General features: G+C 52.5%; 1 long non-coding RNA gene across 1 annotated transcript; it reads left to right on the forward strand.

The window, feature by feature from the left end:
- Nucleotides 1-12,336: 12,336 nt before the first annotated feature.
- On the forward strand, nucleotides 12,337-17,195 carry LOC139074598 (uncharacterized). The gene is made up of 2 exons (XR_011524278.1): nucleotides 12,337-12,451; nucleotides 16,981-17,195. It is a non-coding gene; the product is annotated as an uncharacterized lncRNA (long non-coding RNA).
- The last annotated feature ends 2,873 nt before the right edge of the window (nucleotides 17,196-20,068 follow it).

A 20,068-nucleotide genomic window follows, 5' to 3' on the forward strand; every position in this document is an offset into this window, starting at 1 on the left:
TTTCGCTTGTGGATTTTTTTCAGGGGTAGAACAATTGGGTATAAGAGCTCTTGAGGTCCACTTTTTTTTTTTAAAACATATATATTTTTCCCTTCTTATTCTCCCCAAAGCCCCCCAGTACATTGTTGTATATTCTAGCTGTGAGCGCCTCTGGTTGTGCTACGTGGGATGCCACCCCAGCATGGCCTGACCAGCAGTGCCATGTCTGTGCCCAGGATTGGAACCAGCAGAGCCCCGGGCCACTGAAGTGGAGCGTGCAAACTGAACCACTCGGCCACAGGGCCAGCCCCGAGGTCCACTTCTGACCTGTGTGTTGTTTAGGATTATATTCAGCTGATGCAGCTAGGAAAACCCAAAGAAAGAGTGAGTCAAACAACGTAGTTTATTTTTCTCCCAAGTAAACAACGTTTGGGAGTATCTAGTCCAGTACTGATGTGGCAGCTCCATGAACATCAGAACCCAGATCACTTCCTTCTTGTTGCTCAGTCATCCTTTACAAGTTGCATCTGCCTTATGATCCAAAATGGCTACTCCAGCTCCCGCAGTCACATGCATACTCCAGCCAGAAGAAAGGAAGAAGAGGCAAAAAGGGTGCAATCGCCTGCCTTTGGATGATGCCTCTTCTTACACCCCAGTGGCAGAACTTATTCACATGGCCATAGCTAGCTGCAAGGGAGGCTGGGAAATGTAGTCTTTCTTTCAAGTGGTTGTATGCCCAGCTAAAAGTCAAGGGTTCTTTGGCAAAGAAGACAGAGAGGACAGATATTGGGGAATAGTTAGCAGTCTCTGGCACACCTTAATGTTCTTACATTCTACTGGGGAAGGATGGCCACGTCCTTCCTGGCCCTGTGCCCCAGGTGGCCTGGGATCGCTCTTGACTGGTTGTGAGTTACTCTTAACTCCCCATCACAAAACCAGAAGTACTCTGAGAGCAAGCCTGGGACCCCCAGAACAAAGCCCTTACCCTGGCATTCAAGGCCCTTGGCCACTGGGTTTCATCCACTGCCACAGCCCCATGCAGCCTTCGCCCAGCCACTCTGGGCCACCACCTGCTCCATTTCTCGCCTCACCCCATTGTTCCCTCTGCCTGATGCCCCCTCCTGGGCCTCCTCTGCCGAGGAGACTCCTATTCAACCTCCAAGACTCACCACAGACATGTCGCCTCATCAGTGCAGCCCCACTGGGCCCCTCTGGGGAGACTCAGAATCCGTCTCTCCTGCCCTCCCTTGGGCTTCCGGAGCCTTCCATCATCCCTCTATTTATAGCCTGTTCAAGTCAGGTGCCCCTGGACACGTTGCTGGGAAGGAGGGGAGGGCCCCAGGCTGGGAGAGCAGGTTCTGTGACCTGCCTAGGGAAGGGCTGGGATTTTCCAGGTTGACTCCTCTGGTCCGATGTCCCCCTTCTTCATCTGTGCACCGGAGAGATGGAGCCCCCACACCTGGAGCAGCCTCATCCCATGCACGTGGGTGGTCGCTCGTCTCCCCGGCTTTGCCATGGGCCCTGGAGCCCGGGCTGTGCTCATCTCCAAACCCCAACCCTGGCCCTGACCCTGCCTCCGTCACTGAGTCACTGCGTGCTGACCTGAGTAACAAACGGGGGTCCAGTGGGATGTCTCTGTGCTGGGGAGGGGCCTGGGAGGCTCAGGCCTACTCTGGGGAGGGGCCTGAACGGGCAAGAGGGCAGGAGCTGGCTGTAACTCTGGGGAGACACGAGGCTTTCTCCTCAGACACTCAATTTCCCTCGTGCCTTCCTGGCAGGTGCAGGCCACGCATCATGGCAATGGGGAACATCCACCATCCAGAACACGGAGCAGGGAGAGAAGGGCCCTGTAGCCCCAGTGTCACTGTCACCTCCCTTCACCCAGCCCAGCCCCTCTGGGGTTCCACAACACCTCCCGGTCAGTGCCACTCCAACTCCCGCTGGATCCTTGGCCTCCAAGCATTTCTCAACCCCCCTCCCCAAATCACAGCCTTCCCACCCTCCTCCCCGCAAAGGCCCTCCCCACCCCCATTCCTCCAAAATGCTGACAAATCTGAATGCTACCCCAAAATGACCTGGGGGTCCTGAGTCCTACTCACGTCCCCTCTGCCTCCACCCCCCCCCCACTTACACACCCACTTACAGATAAAAAGGTGACACCCATGCCAAGGACATCCACTGGCTGCCAGCTGAATGCCTCTCCCTGCCCCTTCACCAGCCCCCACGCCCGGCCCTGAGCACTTGGACCGAGCTCTCGACCCTCTGTGGAAGCCTCAGTCCTCTTGTCACCCCCCGAGGCTCGCAGTCCCAGCTGATCAGGACCTTCCTGCCCGCGGTGGACCACATGACAGGCTGCGTCCAGTGCACCTGAGCTGAGCCTCACCTGAACCGGCACTGGACTCCAGCATTTAGAATCAAACAGACCTGGCTGTGCGACCTCCAACAAGTTACTAACTCTCTCTGAGCCTCTAATATTTGTAGCTGACTCCAGTCAGGCAGAGGGGGCTCCCAAGGGATCTGAGGAAGGGACCAAGGGGCCCCCACATCCTTGTGGGTTTGAGACATCTCTCTTCCCTCCCTCACCTTTAGAAGGTGAGGGCTGGAGGCTCCTCCATAGAAGTGGGTTAGGAGGGGGAGGGAGGACCAGTGTAGCCCTCCGACCTTGCCCCAGGAGCTGGCACGCTCCCCACCTAGCTCAGAGAGCACCCAGGGGCCTCCATACTGCCTGAGGACGAAGGTGCTGGCGCCAAAGAGGAGAAGTGGTCTAGGTCGCCTCCTAGTGGACACCCAGGGAATGTCTACCCTGGCAGAGGACAATTATGGGGGCTTCTAGTCCAGCCACTTCATGTACAGCTCTCAGCTTGGAGCTGGGGTCCAGGACTGACCCACACCTTCCAGCTGTGGCACACGTCACCTGTCCTCAGGGAACCTCAGTTTCCTCATCCCCAAACAGAGATGCTGATAACACCACCTCCCAGGACCACAGCGAGCCTTCAACCCGGTGGCCAGGCGACCCCAACTTGCACACAGTAATGTTTTCAAGGTCCCGAGAGGCAGGAGCTTGCTGAAAGGCCACAGTGAGCTGGCAGCCGAGCCGGTGTGAGGAGCCAGGGGCTCAGCCTCCTGGTCCAGTGTTCCTCCCACTCCTGGGTGCCGTTCCACGTGACCTCGGACACTCCGGGCCTGTTCATTCCTCCAGGTGGCTCTGGGCGTGTTCCGATTTTTTAGGTCTATTAACACTCTTGTCCCAGGAACAAGCTTAGGACCGCATCCAATTAACCTTCCTGCCAACGATTACGGGATGCGATTTCTCTTCCAGAGCGCTCGCTGGGTTATCTCTGTTCCCATCTCCTTCGCAAAAGACAGAAGCCTTGTGTGAGCACTCAGGTGGCTCTGATGTCCCCAGATGGGGCCATGTGATGCTGACCCTGAGCACATGGCCCTCGGGTCCTCCACCAGGAAGCCAGGCCCTGCCCCCACGGCGAGGAACTGCGTGGGGTCGGGGGGACAGAGGAAAGAGGCTCCCCCAGTGGAGAAGGGGGATGTGAAAGGGGAGCCCCCACCCCAGCCCCAGGGACTCATTTATTTGATCTCTAATGGAGCGTAAGGAGCCCTTCCTGATGCGTGCTGGGTAACAGCGTCTCCCTAATTCCTCTGTGGTGGTGGTGGGGGTGACCCTGCGGGCATGGAACAGACTGGAAGGACCCACAGCAGGCTCTCTTTTTTTACTTGGGCTGTGTGTTTATCTGGGGGCAGGTGGCACCTCCCAGCTCCCTCGTGCCCGGGCCCTCTCACAGTGACCCCCAGAATCCCCTTGTACACCCTCGGGGGGGCCTCCGGGGCTTCGCTGAGAATCTGAGGGGGCCACTCATAAACGCATACCTGCTGTGGCACACCCAGCTTTTAAGAAGCACCCACAAATCCACAGACACACAGACAGGCCAAGGAGGAGACTATGTGGCCACACGACCCTGAAGAGACTCACACAGACACACACACACAGGCCAAAGGAAAGGAGCGGGGTTCAAGGGGCAGTCAGGCCCCAGGGAAGGGGCTGAGAGCTAGGGGTTGGGAAGCCCTGGGGCTCCCGAGCTGAAGGAGCTGTGCCCTCTCCCAGCCAGATCTCCCTGCTGAGGCCCCCATGGCAAGTGTGCAGGGCATCGCTCAGGCCTGAAGCTGCTAACTCGAGCCTAGGCCTGGAGGCCATGCTGGGCATCCAATGGCTCCAGGAGACCAGGGTGGAGCCAGCCCTGGAGGCCCCCCACGTCCCCCCACCTCCCCACCCCAGCGGAATGGGCCTTTTAATTTCTCCCTGCTTTCACTGTCCCCCATCTCCTCTCCTCAGGGCCATCCCCTCCTTGCCTTGCCTACCTGCCCCTCAGCCTGGAACCCCCTCCCACTGCCCCCCACCTTGCCCATACCCCACCACCTCCCCGAAGCAGAATTCATCTCTGCCTCCTGGTGCTTGGGGCCCTTGCACAGACCTCTGCCCTTGCTCCCAAAGCTTCCTGCCATCAGGCTCTGGGAAGGCACTAACTCCCTGACCGTGCTGAGGAGGCCGTGCCTTTTTCTCTTTTGTACCAAGGGCCACGGGAGGCCATGGAACACTTTTAATGGAGCCCTGTGAGGATTGGATTGTGGTTTAGAAAGGTCACCGGGGCAGCTGTGTGCTGGAGGGAGACAAGGAGGAGGGCATGGGACGCCTGTAACCATCAGAACGGACAGCCAAGGTCGGGGATGTGGGAGACATCCGGGGTATAGCTTCCCCCAACTGGTGGTCCGCACGCCTGGCTGTGCACTGGATCCCCTGAGGGAGATTTGAAAAAATAGGTTTCCAGGCTTTACCCTGGAAACACCTAAACAGGATCTCACATGTCAGGGCCAGAACCTGTAATTTTTTTTTTTTTTTTTTTTGAGGAAGATTAGCCCTGAGTTAACATCTGCTGCCAGTCCTCCTCTTTTTGCTGAGGAAGACTGGCCCTGAGCTAACATCTGTGCCCGTCTTCCTCTACTTTATACGTGGGATGCCTACCACAGCGTGGCTTGCCAAGTGGTGCCATGTCCGCACCCGGGATCCGAACCTGCGAGCCCCGGGCCGCTGAAGAGGAATGTGCGCACTTAACCGCTGCACCACCGGGCCAGCTCCTGTAATTATTTCTTATTGTGGTAGAAACACGTAACATAAAATCCACCAACTCAACTATCTTTAAGTGTACAGTTCAGCAGTGTTAAGTAAATTCACACTGTTGGGAAACAGAATTCCAGAACTCTTTTCATCTTGCAAATCTGAAACTCTGTACCCATTAACGGCTCCCTTCCCCCGCTCTCCCCCGCCCCTGGTAACCACCATTCTGCTTTCCGTTTCTGTGAATTGGACTCCTTTGGATACCTCAGGTAACTGGAATCATTCAGCCTTTGTCTTTCTGTGACTCGGAATCTGTATTTTTTAGAATCCCCAGTGGTTCTGACGCAGCAGGTATGCAGCCCCGGGTCTGGAAACCCCTGTTCGTGTTACTCAAGCTGAAAGGGGTCCTCTCCCTATCTCTTTGCTCTTAGGAGCGAAATCAGATCCTAGTGATCTTTGACCTTGAGAGGATGTTCCCTTTGACCTCTGGGGAGAACTGTTTCCCAGACAGGCCCTCGGAGTCTACTAAAGTCAGACCGGGTAATAACTCAACACCCCAGGTCAGGATTAATTTTCACGACCTACATTTATATAACGTTTTCCATCCTGGCCAGTCAAGCCTGGTCCCCAACCAGCATCGTCGACAACCCCGCGAGCTGATGAGCAATGTGGACTCTCAGGGCCCACCGGGCTGTGGAATCAGAATCAGCATTTGAGCAAGCCCCTTGGGGGTTCGCGGGCACAGTGAAGTGTGGGGAGCGCAGTTTCAGGGTTTATAGAGTGAAGTCTGCTGGGGGATACGGGAGGGAGGCTTGACCCTGGACCCCCCCAGGAGAGGGCGCTGAGAGTCTGGGGAGGTAGCCCAGGCTGAAGTGGGCTTCCTTTTGTCTTTCCTATACGGCTGCCATGGTCACCTTTGAATAAGTCTGTCGCCAACACCTGTCAAAGGCTGTCTGCACTGGGGCCGCCCCTGGTGGCTTAGTCCCTGGCCCTCGGTCACCTGCCTGGTCGTCAGCTCTCCCAGCCTCAGCCACAGATTCCCGGGGCTTCAGCCTCTGCGTGGGAAACCCGTCGTCTCCTCCGCAGCCTGGCTGTGGGAGGATGGCCCTGCCCTTGGCCTCCTCGTCACACAACCGGCCTGACACGGAACGCTTCCAGCAGGGCATCAGCTCCTGTGACATGCCAGCAATCCTTCTGGTCCTCACAATGACCCTGAGAGGTCAGACACCTCACTGAGTACTTGGCAAGCACCAGGAAAAGGCTCAATCCTTCCAGAACCCCATGAGGATGCCACAAGGGCTATCCCCATTTGGCAGATGAGGAAACCGAGGCTCAGAAAGGTGAGGTGACTCGTGCAAGGTCCCATAACTCATAAGCACGGGAGTTGGGATTTGAATTTGAGTCAGTCTGTCGCCATGAGTTCTTAACTGGGATGCCTCTGCTCTTGCTGTCTTTTTACAGCAGAGGGCACGGAAACTTGGTTTTGTAACCTGTTCAAGGTCACACGGCTGCTAAGTGCTGGACCTGGGACTTGAACGCAGGACTGTGTACCCCCGACCCTGAATTCTTCCCTGGTGGGCCTGCTTTCTCTACCCCATCCTACAGACGTGGGAGCTGAGACCCAGAAGCTGAGCAAGTCGGCCTGAGTGGGTGAGAGTCCCCAGGTGCTGGCCCGTCCACCCCACTCCCAGCTACCTGTGCCCACCCCTGGCGTCCCCCTTCCACCCCCGCCTGGGCTGTCATCTCAGTGATAACTGGCATCGATGGACCAAGGTCCCTGGAGCCACAGCTGCTGCCCAGGACACACAAGGAGCTCAGCACTGCAGGGAAAAATGGAAACTGACACTTCCTGGCCCCAAGGCTCCATGCCTGAGTGGGGGAGCAGATCACGCACCTGGGCACGGGAGGTGGCGGGGCACAGCAGCTGTCGGCGGATCAGGAGGCAGCAGGAATGAAAGCTGACAGCTCTCCCACCTAGGCACCGCTGGGCACCCCCACAGCCGGGACGGAGGCAGGGGCAGGGCTGCAGAGCTCCTGAGATGGCCCCTGCTAAGCCAGGCGGGAAGGGATGGGGCTTTTCACCGGCTCCCCAGACACTGCAGGATGAATAGGGGCTCCAAGCATGGATTCAAATAGCAGCCCGATCCCTCACTAGCTCTGCAATTGCAAGAAAGTTGCTTAACCTCTCCGGTTAACCTCACTTCCTCATCAATAAAATGTGGGCGGTAACAGCATCTCTGGTATTGCAGAGACCCAGAGGAGTGTGAGCATATATGAAGTAGCACCCCATAAACATCAGCATCTGGGGCGACCGAGTCTAAGAAAGGCAGTTGACACCTGGCTGCTGGGAGGGACAGAGGAATTATATTTTATTTTACTTTCTGAGGAAGATTAGCCCTGAGCTAACATCTACAGCCAATCCTCCTCTTTTTTGCTGAGGAAGACTGGCCCTGAGCTAACATCCGTGCCCATCTTCCTCTACTTTATATGTGGGACGCCTGCCACAGCACGGTGTGCCAAGCAGTGCCATGTCCGCACCCGGGATCCGAACTGGCAAACTCCGAACCGCTGAAGCGGAACGTGTGGACTTAACCACTGCGCCACCGGGCCGGCCCCTACAGAGGAATTATAAGTAGGAAAAGCAAGGAGGGCCTGGTATATAGCAAGCTCTAGATCAGTCATAGGTATTATTATTAGGAGCGGGGCCGGCTACATCATTTGTAAAGCCCAGTGCAAAATGAAAATGTGGGGTCCTTGTTCAAAAATTATTAAGAGGGGCCCGGCCCCGTGGCCGAGTGGCTCCGTTTGTGAGTTCCGCTTCGGCGGCCCAGGGAAGTTTCCACTGGTTTGGATCCTGGGCGCAGACATGGCACCGCTTGTCAGGCCATGCTGAGGCGGCATCCCACATAACAGAACTAGAAGGACCTTCAACTAGAATATACAACTATGTCCTGGGGGGCCTTGGGGAGAAGAAGAAAAACAAAGAGTAAGGTTGGCAACAGATGTTAGCTCAAGGCTACTCTTAAAAAAAAAAAAACATTAAGCATGTCAAGACGGTGACAGCAGAACGTTAAACTAAGCCTGGGGCCCTGTGTGATGGCACAAGCTGACCCCGATCAGGAGACGAGACACCAGCGTCCTTGTAGAGGCTCAGCTGTCCGTCCTTGGGAAGGTCGCCCATCTGCTTAATGTGGAGCTGGGTGACGGCTTCCCCACTCTGCCTCCCCTGGTCTCCAGATTCTTCAGAGACCCCTCATTAGCTCAGCCCCAGATTCATTTGTCCTGTGTGAGAGAAGCCTTGGGTCTGCCCTGAGCTTTGATCCCTTCAGGACAGGCCCAGAAGCCTTGAGTGTCAGGGCAGATGGCCCTTTGGGATCTTCCCCATGCCCACCCCAAGACAGGAGGGCCCTGCCCAAGGACACACAGGAGGACCCAGCGGCGGCGCAGGACAAAGACCTGGACTCTGACTCCCAGCCTGGAGCGGCGTCTCGGGGAACCAGCTCACACACAACAGGGGATCCCGGGCTCCGTGTCGGAGAAGGGTGTGCCAGGGAAGGACATCGGCCGTGGGTCGGCCTGGGCTGTCCCTGGAGGTGGGGTTGCTGCTCTCTTGGCTTCTCTGTGTTTTCTTCAATGGCACAAATTGCTTCTGTAATAACAGGAGAAAACCATAAAAGAATCTTCCTGTAAGGAAAAGCACAGCGTTCACATAGGAACCAAGGAGACAAGCCCTTGATGTAAATTCAGAGAGAAGAAAATAAAGAGAACAGAGATAAGCAGCTGCCTGTGGCCGAGTGGTCAAGTTCATGTGCTCTACTTTGGTGGCCCGGGGTTCACCAGTTCGGATCCTGGGCATGGACCTACACACCACTCATCAAGCCACGCTGTGGCAGCATCCGACACGGAAGAACTAGAAGGACTTACAACTAGAATATACAACTAGGTACTGGGGCTTTGGGGAGAAAAAAAAAAGAGGAAGATGGGCAACAGATGTTCGCTCAGGGCCAATCTTCCTCAACAACAAAAAAAGCATACTTAAAAAAAAAGCAGAGATGGTTAGATTAGAACAATTGATTTTCTGGTAATAACGCCTCACCCCCTCGATGAGAACCCTGGATTGAGGGACTAAGGGGATAAAATCCGGGTTGGGCTCTGAGATTCCGGAGGGAGGCCAGTGTGTGTGTGTGTGTGTGTGTGTATGTGTGTGTATCAGAGCGTGTCAGTGTGAGCACATAGTGTGACTGTGTGGGGGTGACTGTGTGTGAGGTGTAGGGACAGTGGTCCCTCCAGAAGACAAGCCTGAGGCGCCCCAGGGGTGATGAAGAGGCAGATGGGACCACAAAGAACACAGGCTTCGGAGCCGGGCAGGTCCTGCTGGAACCCCAGCCCCCTCAGTGATCTGTCCCTTAGCTCACAGAAGCTGCAGTTTCCGCATTAATAAAACGGGGAAAACGCCTGCTTCACAGGGTCGTACGTGTGGGTATTAAAGAAAATGAGCGGGCTCGAAGAGTTAGCACAGAGTAGGTGTTCAACCACTCCGAAAGCCCCAGCATCAACCCCTACCCCTGGCACTGGACAGTTTCGGAAGCTGGTCCTCACCGGGGTCTGTGACCTGACTCCAGGGGACAGCGGGGGAGGGGGGGCAGTGGCTTCTGGAGGCTAGGTCATTGCATCCCACGCGGGTCACCATCTAGCCGGCGCCCAGGGGCGCGGACGCCTCCCCCGCCCACCAAGGCGGCCGCTGCGCGCGGAGCCCTGGGTGGGACCTTGGAGGAGCCATTGGGCGGAGCGTGGAGACCCCTAGTGGCCTCCTGGGGGACTGCGCCGCTCCGTGTGCAACCGGCCACGAGGAGAGGGTCTGTTCTCAGTCCCAGGGCTTCCCTCCGAGGCCCTGCAAACATTTTTTCGAGCCCCTACTAAGTGCCAGCGCTTGTGCTAGGTGCTGTGGAGGTAGAGAGAAGGTGATTCCCACCCCAGAGAAGCCCGCCACCACAAGAGTTGCAAAGGCTGGGCTGCCCCATTCCTAGCCCCCCCACACACACACCCCCACAAAGAAGAGAATTCAGGATCAGTCAGGGGACCGACAGCAAGACACCCCATCCTCTGTGCCTCGCTCCAAATCCGCTTCGTGGGAGTGGTGCCCCACGGAGCACTTGGAACGAGCAAGGGCTTAAAAATTGTTATGATTATTAACGGTATCAAAGAGCTGGTGCATTGGGTCAGGGGTCACGCTCCCTTGCTCCTCTACAAATGCATTGGAAAATTCTAGAAACTTGCTTAAAACAAAGTGTCATGATGCGCCAGATACTGGGAGAAGTCCTTTGCATATGGCGTCTCGGCTGATCCCCAAGGGACGAGACTCCTGGCCCGGGGATGAGGAAGCTGGTGCACAGGGAGGTTTAGGTGGTCAGGTAATGTTGGAATTTGAACCCAGGTCTGCCCAGCTCCAGAGCCCATACTCTTGTGCAGGAGGCAATATATCCGTCTTGTGAGACAGCCCACGACTTACCAAGCAAATTGACTCTCCTCTCTGGGTGTCAGAGCCCTTCTCTGGCCGGCCAGATGTTTTGCTTGTTTTCGTGGTTGTTTTTTAAGACCATATGGGTGCTGGTTCCCAGCCCTGACTGCGAGTTGGATTCACTAGCTTTCCTTGGTCTGGGTGCATCCTGGGTGTTGGGATGTTTGAAGCTCCCCAGGTGATTCTAAGGTGCATCCAGGGTTGAGAAGGACGTCGTAGGCCATGGTACATAGTTTATTCTGCTAAGTATTAAGCCTGTGGAGGCTCCCTTCCCCGCCCCCTCCCCCCCCGCCCCGGTGGCACCCAGGTCTTCTCAATTGCCTTTTGTTATTTATTTGTTAGATAAAATTCTTCCCTTTAAAGTGTACAGTTCAGGGGATTCCAGTATATTCATGAGTTTGTGCACCTGTCCCTACTATCAGCTTGCACAGCATTTCCATCACCCCCAAAAGAAACCTTGCACCCATCAGCAGTCACTCCCCATGACCCCTGCCTCGAGCCCCTGGCAGTCGCTAATCTACTTTCTGTCTCTATGGATTTGCCTATTCTGGACATTTCACGTGAATGGAGTCATACAATACATGGGCTTTTGCGTCCAGCTTCTTTCATTTAGCAAAGTATTTTGGAGGTTCATCCATGTTGTAGCGTGTGCCAGTACTTCTTTCCTTTTTATCACCAAATAATATTCCATTATATGGCTGTACCACATTTTTGAAACCTATTCCTCAGTTGACAGATGGCCTTAAGGCTCTGACATTCCCTTGGCCAAGAGAGGTGACTTGACTTACCCAGGCAATGAGACCAAGAGAGGCATAAGGATGACTGGACACGCCTCTCAAGCCTGCACAGGGGAAAGCCTAGAGGAGAAGGGGTGTGAAAATCAGGAAGAGCTCCAAGGGTGGACAGTGGGATGGACCCTGAGCCCCAGTGGGAGGTGGGCCATGCCTGTCTTCCCACTGCCTTCAGTGAAGATAACCAGGGACCTGGGTATAGCTATATCTGTAACTGAACTCAGTGGGTTCGTCTCTTGGTGAGTGTGGAGGCGAAAAACACAACCAAGGCATAGGTAGGTGAAGAAAAGGTTTATTGCTTGCATGAGCAATGGAGAATGCAGGGGATAACTCCCACAGGCGGGGTTTCTCCCAGCTGGGTGCTGGTGGAGACTTTCTATACAGGAGAGCAAGGATACTAGGTTTATTTGTAACAACTGTGTAACAACTATATCATTCAGGGCACATGCATAGCCCAGTAAACTTGCTACTGTATAGATTGCATGATCTGAAAGTGGCTGCTCGGACCCTCACGGAGGAGGAGAATTTAAGATGCTAATGAGTTTAAGGTAACTTTAGGCCGCTTGGAGCTGGAACATTTTGCAGGGGTCTTGCTGCAAGCATGTGAGTTTCTCTGCAAGATAGCAACATCAGTTTCTGCAAAACAGAACACATAGTTTCTCCCTGTCTGGAAAACATTTGGCAGACCTGTTAGTTCTTGATCAGATCTTCCATAACCCTTTCTTTGTTTGCCTGGTTCCCTGGTCACGTATCCACGAAGCTGTACCATTGCAGCATAGCTGAACAGTGAAAAGCAGGAAAAAGTTGAGTGTTCAACAGGAAGGAATTTGTTCAATAAACTCTGCCACATCCATCCAGGGGAATACCGTGCAGCCAAAAATGATGCAGTAACCACTAACTTTTATTATCCTCACAGTGCCAAGCCCTGTTGGTGCATTTTACGTGTGCTGACTCACTCAACGCTCACAGCCACCCTGTGAATTAGATGCTCCCGGGATCCCTATTTTAAATGAGGAGACAGAAGCTGGGATCCGTTAGGTAAGTTGCCCAACGTCGTGCAGCTGGAAATGGTGGGGCTGAGATTTGAATCAGGGTCCACTTGCTTAATATCTCGCCTTTACCGCCTCTCCAAGGGGAGATAACATATATACTGATGGGAGAAACTGTTCACGAAATATTGGCTCCGTGAATAAATCAGGTTAGGGAACAGTATGCAGAGTATGAATCAAGACTTGAAGGAAATATGCCAGGCTGCAGTTAGGGGTGATCTGCACAGCCGCATTAGGAGTCGTTTTTACTTTCTGCCCTGTGATTATATTTTCCCAACTCTCTACAAGGAGCACATTTTTGTTTCCAGGAAGAAAAGCATTTTATTTGGTTCTCTTAAAGGATAAACAATTTTCATACATTGCTGGTGGGAATTCCACACGCTGTATAACCCTATAGAGGGCAATTTTGCAATCTTTATCAAAGTTGTGAACGCATTTGCCCTTTGACCCAGCAATGCTGAGTCTGCATTTTAGCTATAGGTGCATTTTATCCTATGGAGGATGTATGAAGTTGCTCACTATAGCATTGCTGATTATAGCAAAAGATTGGAAACAAGCATGCATTTTTATAGGGATTTGGTTAAATAAACATAAACGTTGGAAGGAACACTATACAGCCACAAAAAAGAACAAGGACGCTTTCTCTACTGCTAAGGAAAAAGCACTGGCATATTTTTAATGAAAAGGGCAAGATTCAGAACAGTGTATTCATAATATTACTTCTCTGTAAGAAAGAAGGGAAGGGAGAAAATATATTTTGTGTCTGCTTGTACTTTATCGTAATGATACTGGAGGGCAGAGTGATAATCAAAATATTTAACAGCCAGTACAGAACAGATGACAGCTGGCCCTGTGACTGTGCAGGAACAACTAAAGAAGTGGCAGCCTGTAGAGATGGGAAAATGCTGTGAACAGGACAGGGGTAGAATGAGATTTCTTAGCCCCTGGCTTTTGATATTATTTTAACGTTTGAACCATAGGATTGTCTTACCTGGTCAAAAATAATAATTTTCAAAAACCCAGCACCCAAAATCCAATCCTTGCTCCCCCGACCCTTGGAGTGTAGGGAAGACTTGGAGAAGAGACGGCATGCTGGGTTGCTGTGAGTCCCACTGGGTGTGGGCACAACCCCTCGGGGTTGCACCCGTCTGTGTGTCTGTCTGGTGCTTCAGCTCAGGGGTGAAGCCTTGGCCCCTCTCTGGGGCATTGACCCCCACTATACTGGCCCAGGTATATACACGATGACATGGGTCAGGGGCAGGGGTTTTCTCCCCTCCTCAAAGACCCCTCAAGCTTTCTGTTGGAACAAAGACCCTGGGGCTTCCCCAGCTGCCTTGACTTGGCACCGTGCCAAACACATAGTAGGCTCTTAGTGAGCATTTGTTTAAGTAATTGCTCCCCCGCCAGCCCGATTATGTCGCCCTTGGGGTGGTAAGCCTCTTACCCACACAGATCTGCCCTGGTGGCTTAAGCCGTGCAGTTGCTGGTACTTGGGGACATATTGCTTTAATCAGATAATCAGATTACTCCCTGCCCTCGCATCTGGCAGAGACCAGGGGATTACGAAAAGGGAAATGAAAGCGTAAAGTGTCCATCCTGTCGGGCAGACGCTTATCAGGTGCCTGCCATGTACAGGTCCCAGGCCTAGGCTCTGAAAGGCAGCGTGCCCTCGGACTTCCTCTCCCAGGTCAGCCTGTTCCCTGTGCACCCCCTCTGCAGGGTGACTCATCATAGCTAATGTTTATGGAATACTCACGCATGTAAGATGCTGTGCCAAGCATGCCACATGCAGTGTCCCTCTTGATCCTCCCATTAACCCTGTATGGGAAGTCCCTTTATGATTTCATGACTGCAGGTGCAAGTGAGACAAACCAGACTCAAACTGGCTTAAGCAAGAGGAGATTTTATTGACTTGAACAACTGAAGGTTTTCAGGCTTCAGGTATGGTGAGATCAAGGCTCTGGCTGTTTCTCACTCTTCATGCTGGCTTTCTTCATGGCCATGAGGTAGCCCCCAGTAGCAGCAGGGCAGTTTGTTTCCTTGTTCGTGTCCAGCAGAAGAAAGACTGAGTTTTCCGGGGCTCTCTTTCAAGAATAAGAATGATTCTTTCCCAAAAGCTTTGAGCAAGCCTCACCTCACATCTCCTTAGCACAAGTTGGTTTAGATCTGCCCACCCCATAATCCATGATTCTCAGTCCTGGGGCTGCACTTCAGAGTCACACAAGGAGTTTAAAAAAAATACCCCGTGACCAGGCACTATTCCAGTCATATTAAGTCAGAAACTTTGGGGCCTGGCCCAATCACACGCTCCACTTTAGCAGCCCAGGGTTTCACTGGTTCGCATCCTGGGTGTGGACATGGCACTGCTCATCAAGCCATGCTGGGGCGGCATCCCGCATAGCACAAGCAGAGGGACCCACAACTAAGAATGTACAACTATGTACTGGGGGGCTTTGGGAAGAAGAGGAAGAAGAAGAAGAAAAAAAAGAAACTTTGTGGGTGGGGCCCAGGCATCAGCATTTCACAAAAGCTTCCCAGGTATTTCTAATGCACAGGAGGGCATCAGGGTCAGACTTTGGGCATTACCTCCCAAGGAAGTCCTCTACCCAGGGACAGAGAGCCTGGTCCAACTGGATAGAGACCGTGGTCAGGAAACTTCACACTTGTGGCCCCTTGCTGGACCCCGCTGCCCATAGCATACCAGCAATTGGTACTTTTAATGAATCCTATAATTTTCTTGTGAATAGCATAATTATATTGCTTGGCAATTTGTGTGTGTGCTCAAAGCATTAATTTGTTCAATGTAAACATCTAAAATATGCCACAAGTATTATAAGCCGTGTTAACACGTCTTGGTTTTTTTAAGAAGCTGGGAGCTTCCAAAACTGGAAGTGGCCCAGACCTCTCTCTCTGTTTCTGAGAGATTCCCGGCCTGATGGCTGATCGCAGCCCAGGTCCGCCAGCCCTGGCCCCTCCCACGCTGTGGTGAATTTTTGATCCCAGTTCTTCACTGCCCTATGATGGCGCTGTGCGTTACCACTTTACCCTGGCCTCATGGTGGGTGGGGCGCACTCCCTGCTCTTGACTTTGACCTTGACCACGTGACTTGCTTTGATCAGTGGGCTCTGAGGTGAACAGAGACTTGAAAAGTGTTTGCATGGCTGAGCTCTCTCCTTTGTACTTCTGCTGCTGGAAGAACGTGCCCCAGGGGGCTGCTGGCCCTTCCTTCTGGGCCCCAGAATGAGACACGTGTCTGAGCTGAGCTTGACCGGCTGCCTGAAGCAGAGCCACAGAGCCACGCCCCAGCAAGCTGCAGCCCATGAGCATGAGAATACGTGACAGCCGTTTTATAAATTATTTTATTGAAGTTGTATTGGTTTATAACATTGTGTAAATTTCAGGTGTACGTTATTCTATTTCAGCTTCTGTACAGACTGCATTGTGCTCATCACCAATAGTCTGGTTTTTACCTGTCATCATACACCTGTGCCCCTTTGCCCCTTTCGCCCGCCCCCCCCCAAGCCCCTTCCCTTCTGGTAACTGATGAGGATTTTAGGCCGGTTAATTTTAAAACTGCAGATGAGAAGCAGGCTCTGAGGAGCAGAGTTTGCTTGCCCTTTGAGAGACAGTTGCATTTGTGAAGGAAATCTCTGTGCCTCCCCCTCTGCACCAGGAAGAAGGCGGGATGGCCTTATCTCTGGAAACTCTTAATGGGGAAGGCAAGAACTTAAGTTGGTTACTGTCTGGCAACCTCACGTAACTGATTTAGGGTGGTGGCTTCTGGCCTTTACTTAATCCGATTTGATTCTTATCTAGAAGTTGTGGGACCACCCAATGGCCAGACCCCACCTGCACTGATACCATTTTAACTTTTTCCATGTTCTTTCCTTTGTCTTGTAAAGAGATGGCTCACATACCTATGCCTTAAATTTAGCCTTACTCTCCACCCATGTTTGCAGCAGTAGCAGGGGCAGCAGCAGCGGCTTCTCCTGCCGGTGGGCCCTGTCCCCATGCAGCAGCCTGACTGCCCATGGGTGCTGTTCCCATGCCCGTGGCAGCCGCAGCTCTGACTGCCCATGGGTCCTGTCCCCATGCTATTCCACACTATTCTCTAAATAAAAGAGCACTACTGCCAGATCTTGAGAGTCCAAGAAATCTTTCTTTCCACTCCTTGGCTCACCGACCCTGCATCAGTAACCACTCATCTGCTCTCCTTATCTATGTATTTGTTTATCTCATGAAACTACAGTGAGCTATGCCCTCACACCAGTCAGAATGGCTATTATTAAAAAGACATGAAATGACAAGTGTTGGAGGAGGTGTGGGAGAAGGGAATCCTCATACATTGCAGGTGGGAGTGCAAACTGGTGCAGCCACTATGGAAAACAGTATGGAGATTCCTCAAAAAATTAACAATAGAACTACCATATGATCCAGCTATTCCACTACAGGGTATTTATCCAACGAACTTGAAATCCACAATTCAAAGAGACTTATGCACCCCTTTGTTCATTGCAGCTCTATTCACAATAGACAAGATGCGGAAGCAACACCAATGCCCATCATAGAACGAGTGGATAAAGAAGATGTGGTGTATACGTACAATGGAATACCACTCAGCCAGAAAAAAGACAAAATCGTGCCATTTGTGACAACATGGATGGACCTTGAGGGTATTAAGCTAAAGGAAATAAGTCAGACAGAGAAAGACAAATACATGAGCGTCATTTTAAGCCACTGAGTTTTTGGGGTTGTAGGGGAGGAAGACTTTGCCTCTACCCTCTCTGGGTTCGTCTGGCCGGAGAACGAATTAAATTCACATGAGACAGAATAGCAGGAGAAAATTAAACAAAGCTTCATAACATGTATACGTGGGAGCCCAGCAACTCGCCAAAATGGCTGAAGCCCCCACCTTAAATATCGTCTTCGGCAAGGGACAAAGGAGGATGTTGGGGGTGGGGGGAGTCAGTTACAGGAGGTTACCAGAAACAGGAATAAGATTCTTATGCAGATTTAAGTCCTTGCCTTTGGCATTGATTAAGAGTCTCTAGAGATAAGGTCATCCCCTTTCTTCTTCCTGGTACAGAGAGGGAGGCACCTTTACAAATGGAGATTTCCCTTACAAATGTAAATGTCTCTTAACAAAGGGTAAGCAAGTTCCACTCCTCAGAGCCTCCTTCCCTGTCCCAGCCCCAAATAATCCTCATGCCAAAGAGACATACCTTGGGGTGGCCAATGCCAGTCCCCCACATGGTGTTTTGTTACATAGTGTTATTGCAGCATTAACTGCCTAATACACCTTCTCAGACTGTGCTGTGGATGGACACACCAGTCCCAAGCTCTTTTGGTCCTAGAGGACATTGGGGGCCAAGCACAATGGGAGGGAGTGTCTGAAGGAAGAGGATTTCCCTTCTGGGACCCGATGATAGCATCTAGTGGTTATAAGGGTTATGGCCAGGACCTAGTCTAAGCATGATTCCAAGCATAGGTTATTTTGGAAGCAGACTGCCTGCTGGGTTTGAAACCCAGCTCTATCACTTGCATGCTGTGTGACCTTGAGCAGTTAACTTAACATCTCTGGGCCTCAGGTCCCTCATCTGTAAAACAAAGATGATGGTGATAATAATACCCACCTCTGTCATGCGGATTAAACAAGTTAATTCGTATAAAATGCGTAGAGCAGTGCCTGGCCTATAGTAAATATCATGTAAGTGTGAGCTCCCGTCGTTAAGTACTCTTCATGCATTTAATTCTCTCAACAAAGCAACCGAAGAGCCTTATCACTGTTTTGTAAATAAGGGAACTGAGGTTAAGAGAGGTCAGACGACTCCTCCAAGGTTGCACAACAGGCGAGTCACGGAGCCAAGGTATGAAAACAATTCCATCTGATTCCAAACCAGTTTTTATCTCTGTATCCCTCAGATTTAGTTCAAGCTTGGTGCACGTCAGGCAACAATGAATGTCGACGAATAAATGAATGAATAGGCATGGCTAGGTGGAAAGCAGGCTGGACTGAGACCAGAACTCCTGATCCAGTGCTCTCTTTACTTTGCCTCGCTTTTAACTGGGCTGGGGACTGGTTGGTGAGTGGGGACCTCCCCCAGGATGGTCTGGGGAGATGGGGTACGAAGGCAGCTGCCCTGGGTTGGGAGGCAGGATCATGCATTCAGATCCTGGCTCTGCCACGTCCAGCTGAGTGTCACGGGTCCGGCTGCTTTCCAAACTCTCTGAGACCCAATTCACCCCCAAGTCAAAGCAGGATCCTGGGGGCCAGTCCTGTGGCCGAGTGGTTAAAGTTCTGAGTGCTCTATTTTGGGGACCGGGGTTCACGGGTTCGGATCCCGGGTGCAGACCTACTCCACTCATCAGCCATGCTGTGGAGGCATCCCACATACAAAGTAGAGGAAGATTGGCCCAGATATTAGCTCAGGGCTAATCTTCCTCCAGCAAAAAAAAAAAAAGAGGAGGACTGGCAATGGATGTTAGCCTACGGCGAATCTTCCTCAGCAAAAAAAAGAAAGAAAGAAAGAAAGAGAAAAGCAGGATCCTGGGGGGAGGGCAAAAAGGGTAAAGGAGTGTGTATGTATGGCATTGGATAGAAACTGGACCGTCACTGGTGAACATGATGCAGTCTATACAGAAACTGAAATGTAGTGGTATTCACCTGAAATTTACACAAAGTTGCAAGCCAATATGACCTCAATAAAATGATTTCTTTTAAAAAGCAGGATCCTGATGGAAGGAGATCCAGGGAGCAGCAGGACAGCCAAAGCCAGGGCCACCTTCAGAGCCCCAGAGCCACCTCTGTGTCCTCTGCTGCCTGCAAAAAGTCTCCCTCCTTCCCAGAAGGGAACCTGAGCCCTGCTGAGCTGGCACATTCTGGGGTCCAGACAGCTGTGTCTGTCCCTCTGCCGCCCAGCCTGGAGTGAAGGTCTGTCCCTCAGAAAGGCAAGGACAGGTGCAGGGCTTCCTCAGAGCAGCAGCGTGTCCTGTGCTTGACCCACAGGCTGGGCACAGACGGTTCCAGGGCCAGATATGGTGAGGCCTTTGCTGATGGAGAAGGAGAGGCAGAGCTCCGGGATCTGGTGCAGGGGAAAGAGAAAGGACGTGGAGGCAGAGACCAGGGGTCGCGTCCCAGCTCTGGTCACTTAGCCACACAGAGCCTCAGTTCCCTTGAAATGGAAACCATAATTCCTGCATCTCAGGGCTGTGCAGAAGCTCCCAAGGGGGTCCCCAGAGGGAGAAGACCCTCCGTAAACTGCAAAGGCTTGTGCTCCAGGAGGCTTCTCTCTGGACCTCGGTTTCCACATCTAAAATGGCAGCAAGGAGCTCGAAGGATCCTTCTAGGTGGGAAGACCCTTCAGCCCAGCCCCGTAAGAAATCATCACCAATTCAGCGTCTCTCGTGAGACGTGACGTGGCTTCTGGTGCGATGCACGGGGAAGTCCCACCATCACGCCAACTGTGTCCTCACCCCAGTTGCCTAATATTGAGTCCTAATTGCCTAATTGAGCCCACCCATTTTACCAGAAATACGGGAGACAAAGGAATGAACTTAAGAGGACAAGAGGGAAACAAGGGGACGAATCCTGAAGGTGGAACGTTTG

Source organism: Equus przewalskii, chromosome 11, assembly GCF_037783145.1.
Source record: "Equus przewalskii isolate Varuska chromosome 11, EquPr2, whole genome shotgun sequence".
Lineage (NCBI taxonomy): Eukaryota > Metazoa > Chordata > Mammalia > Perissodactyla > Equidae > Equus > Equus przewalskii.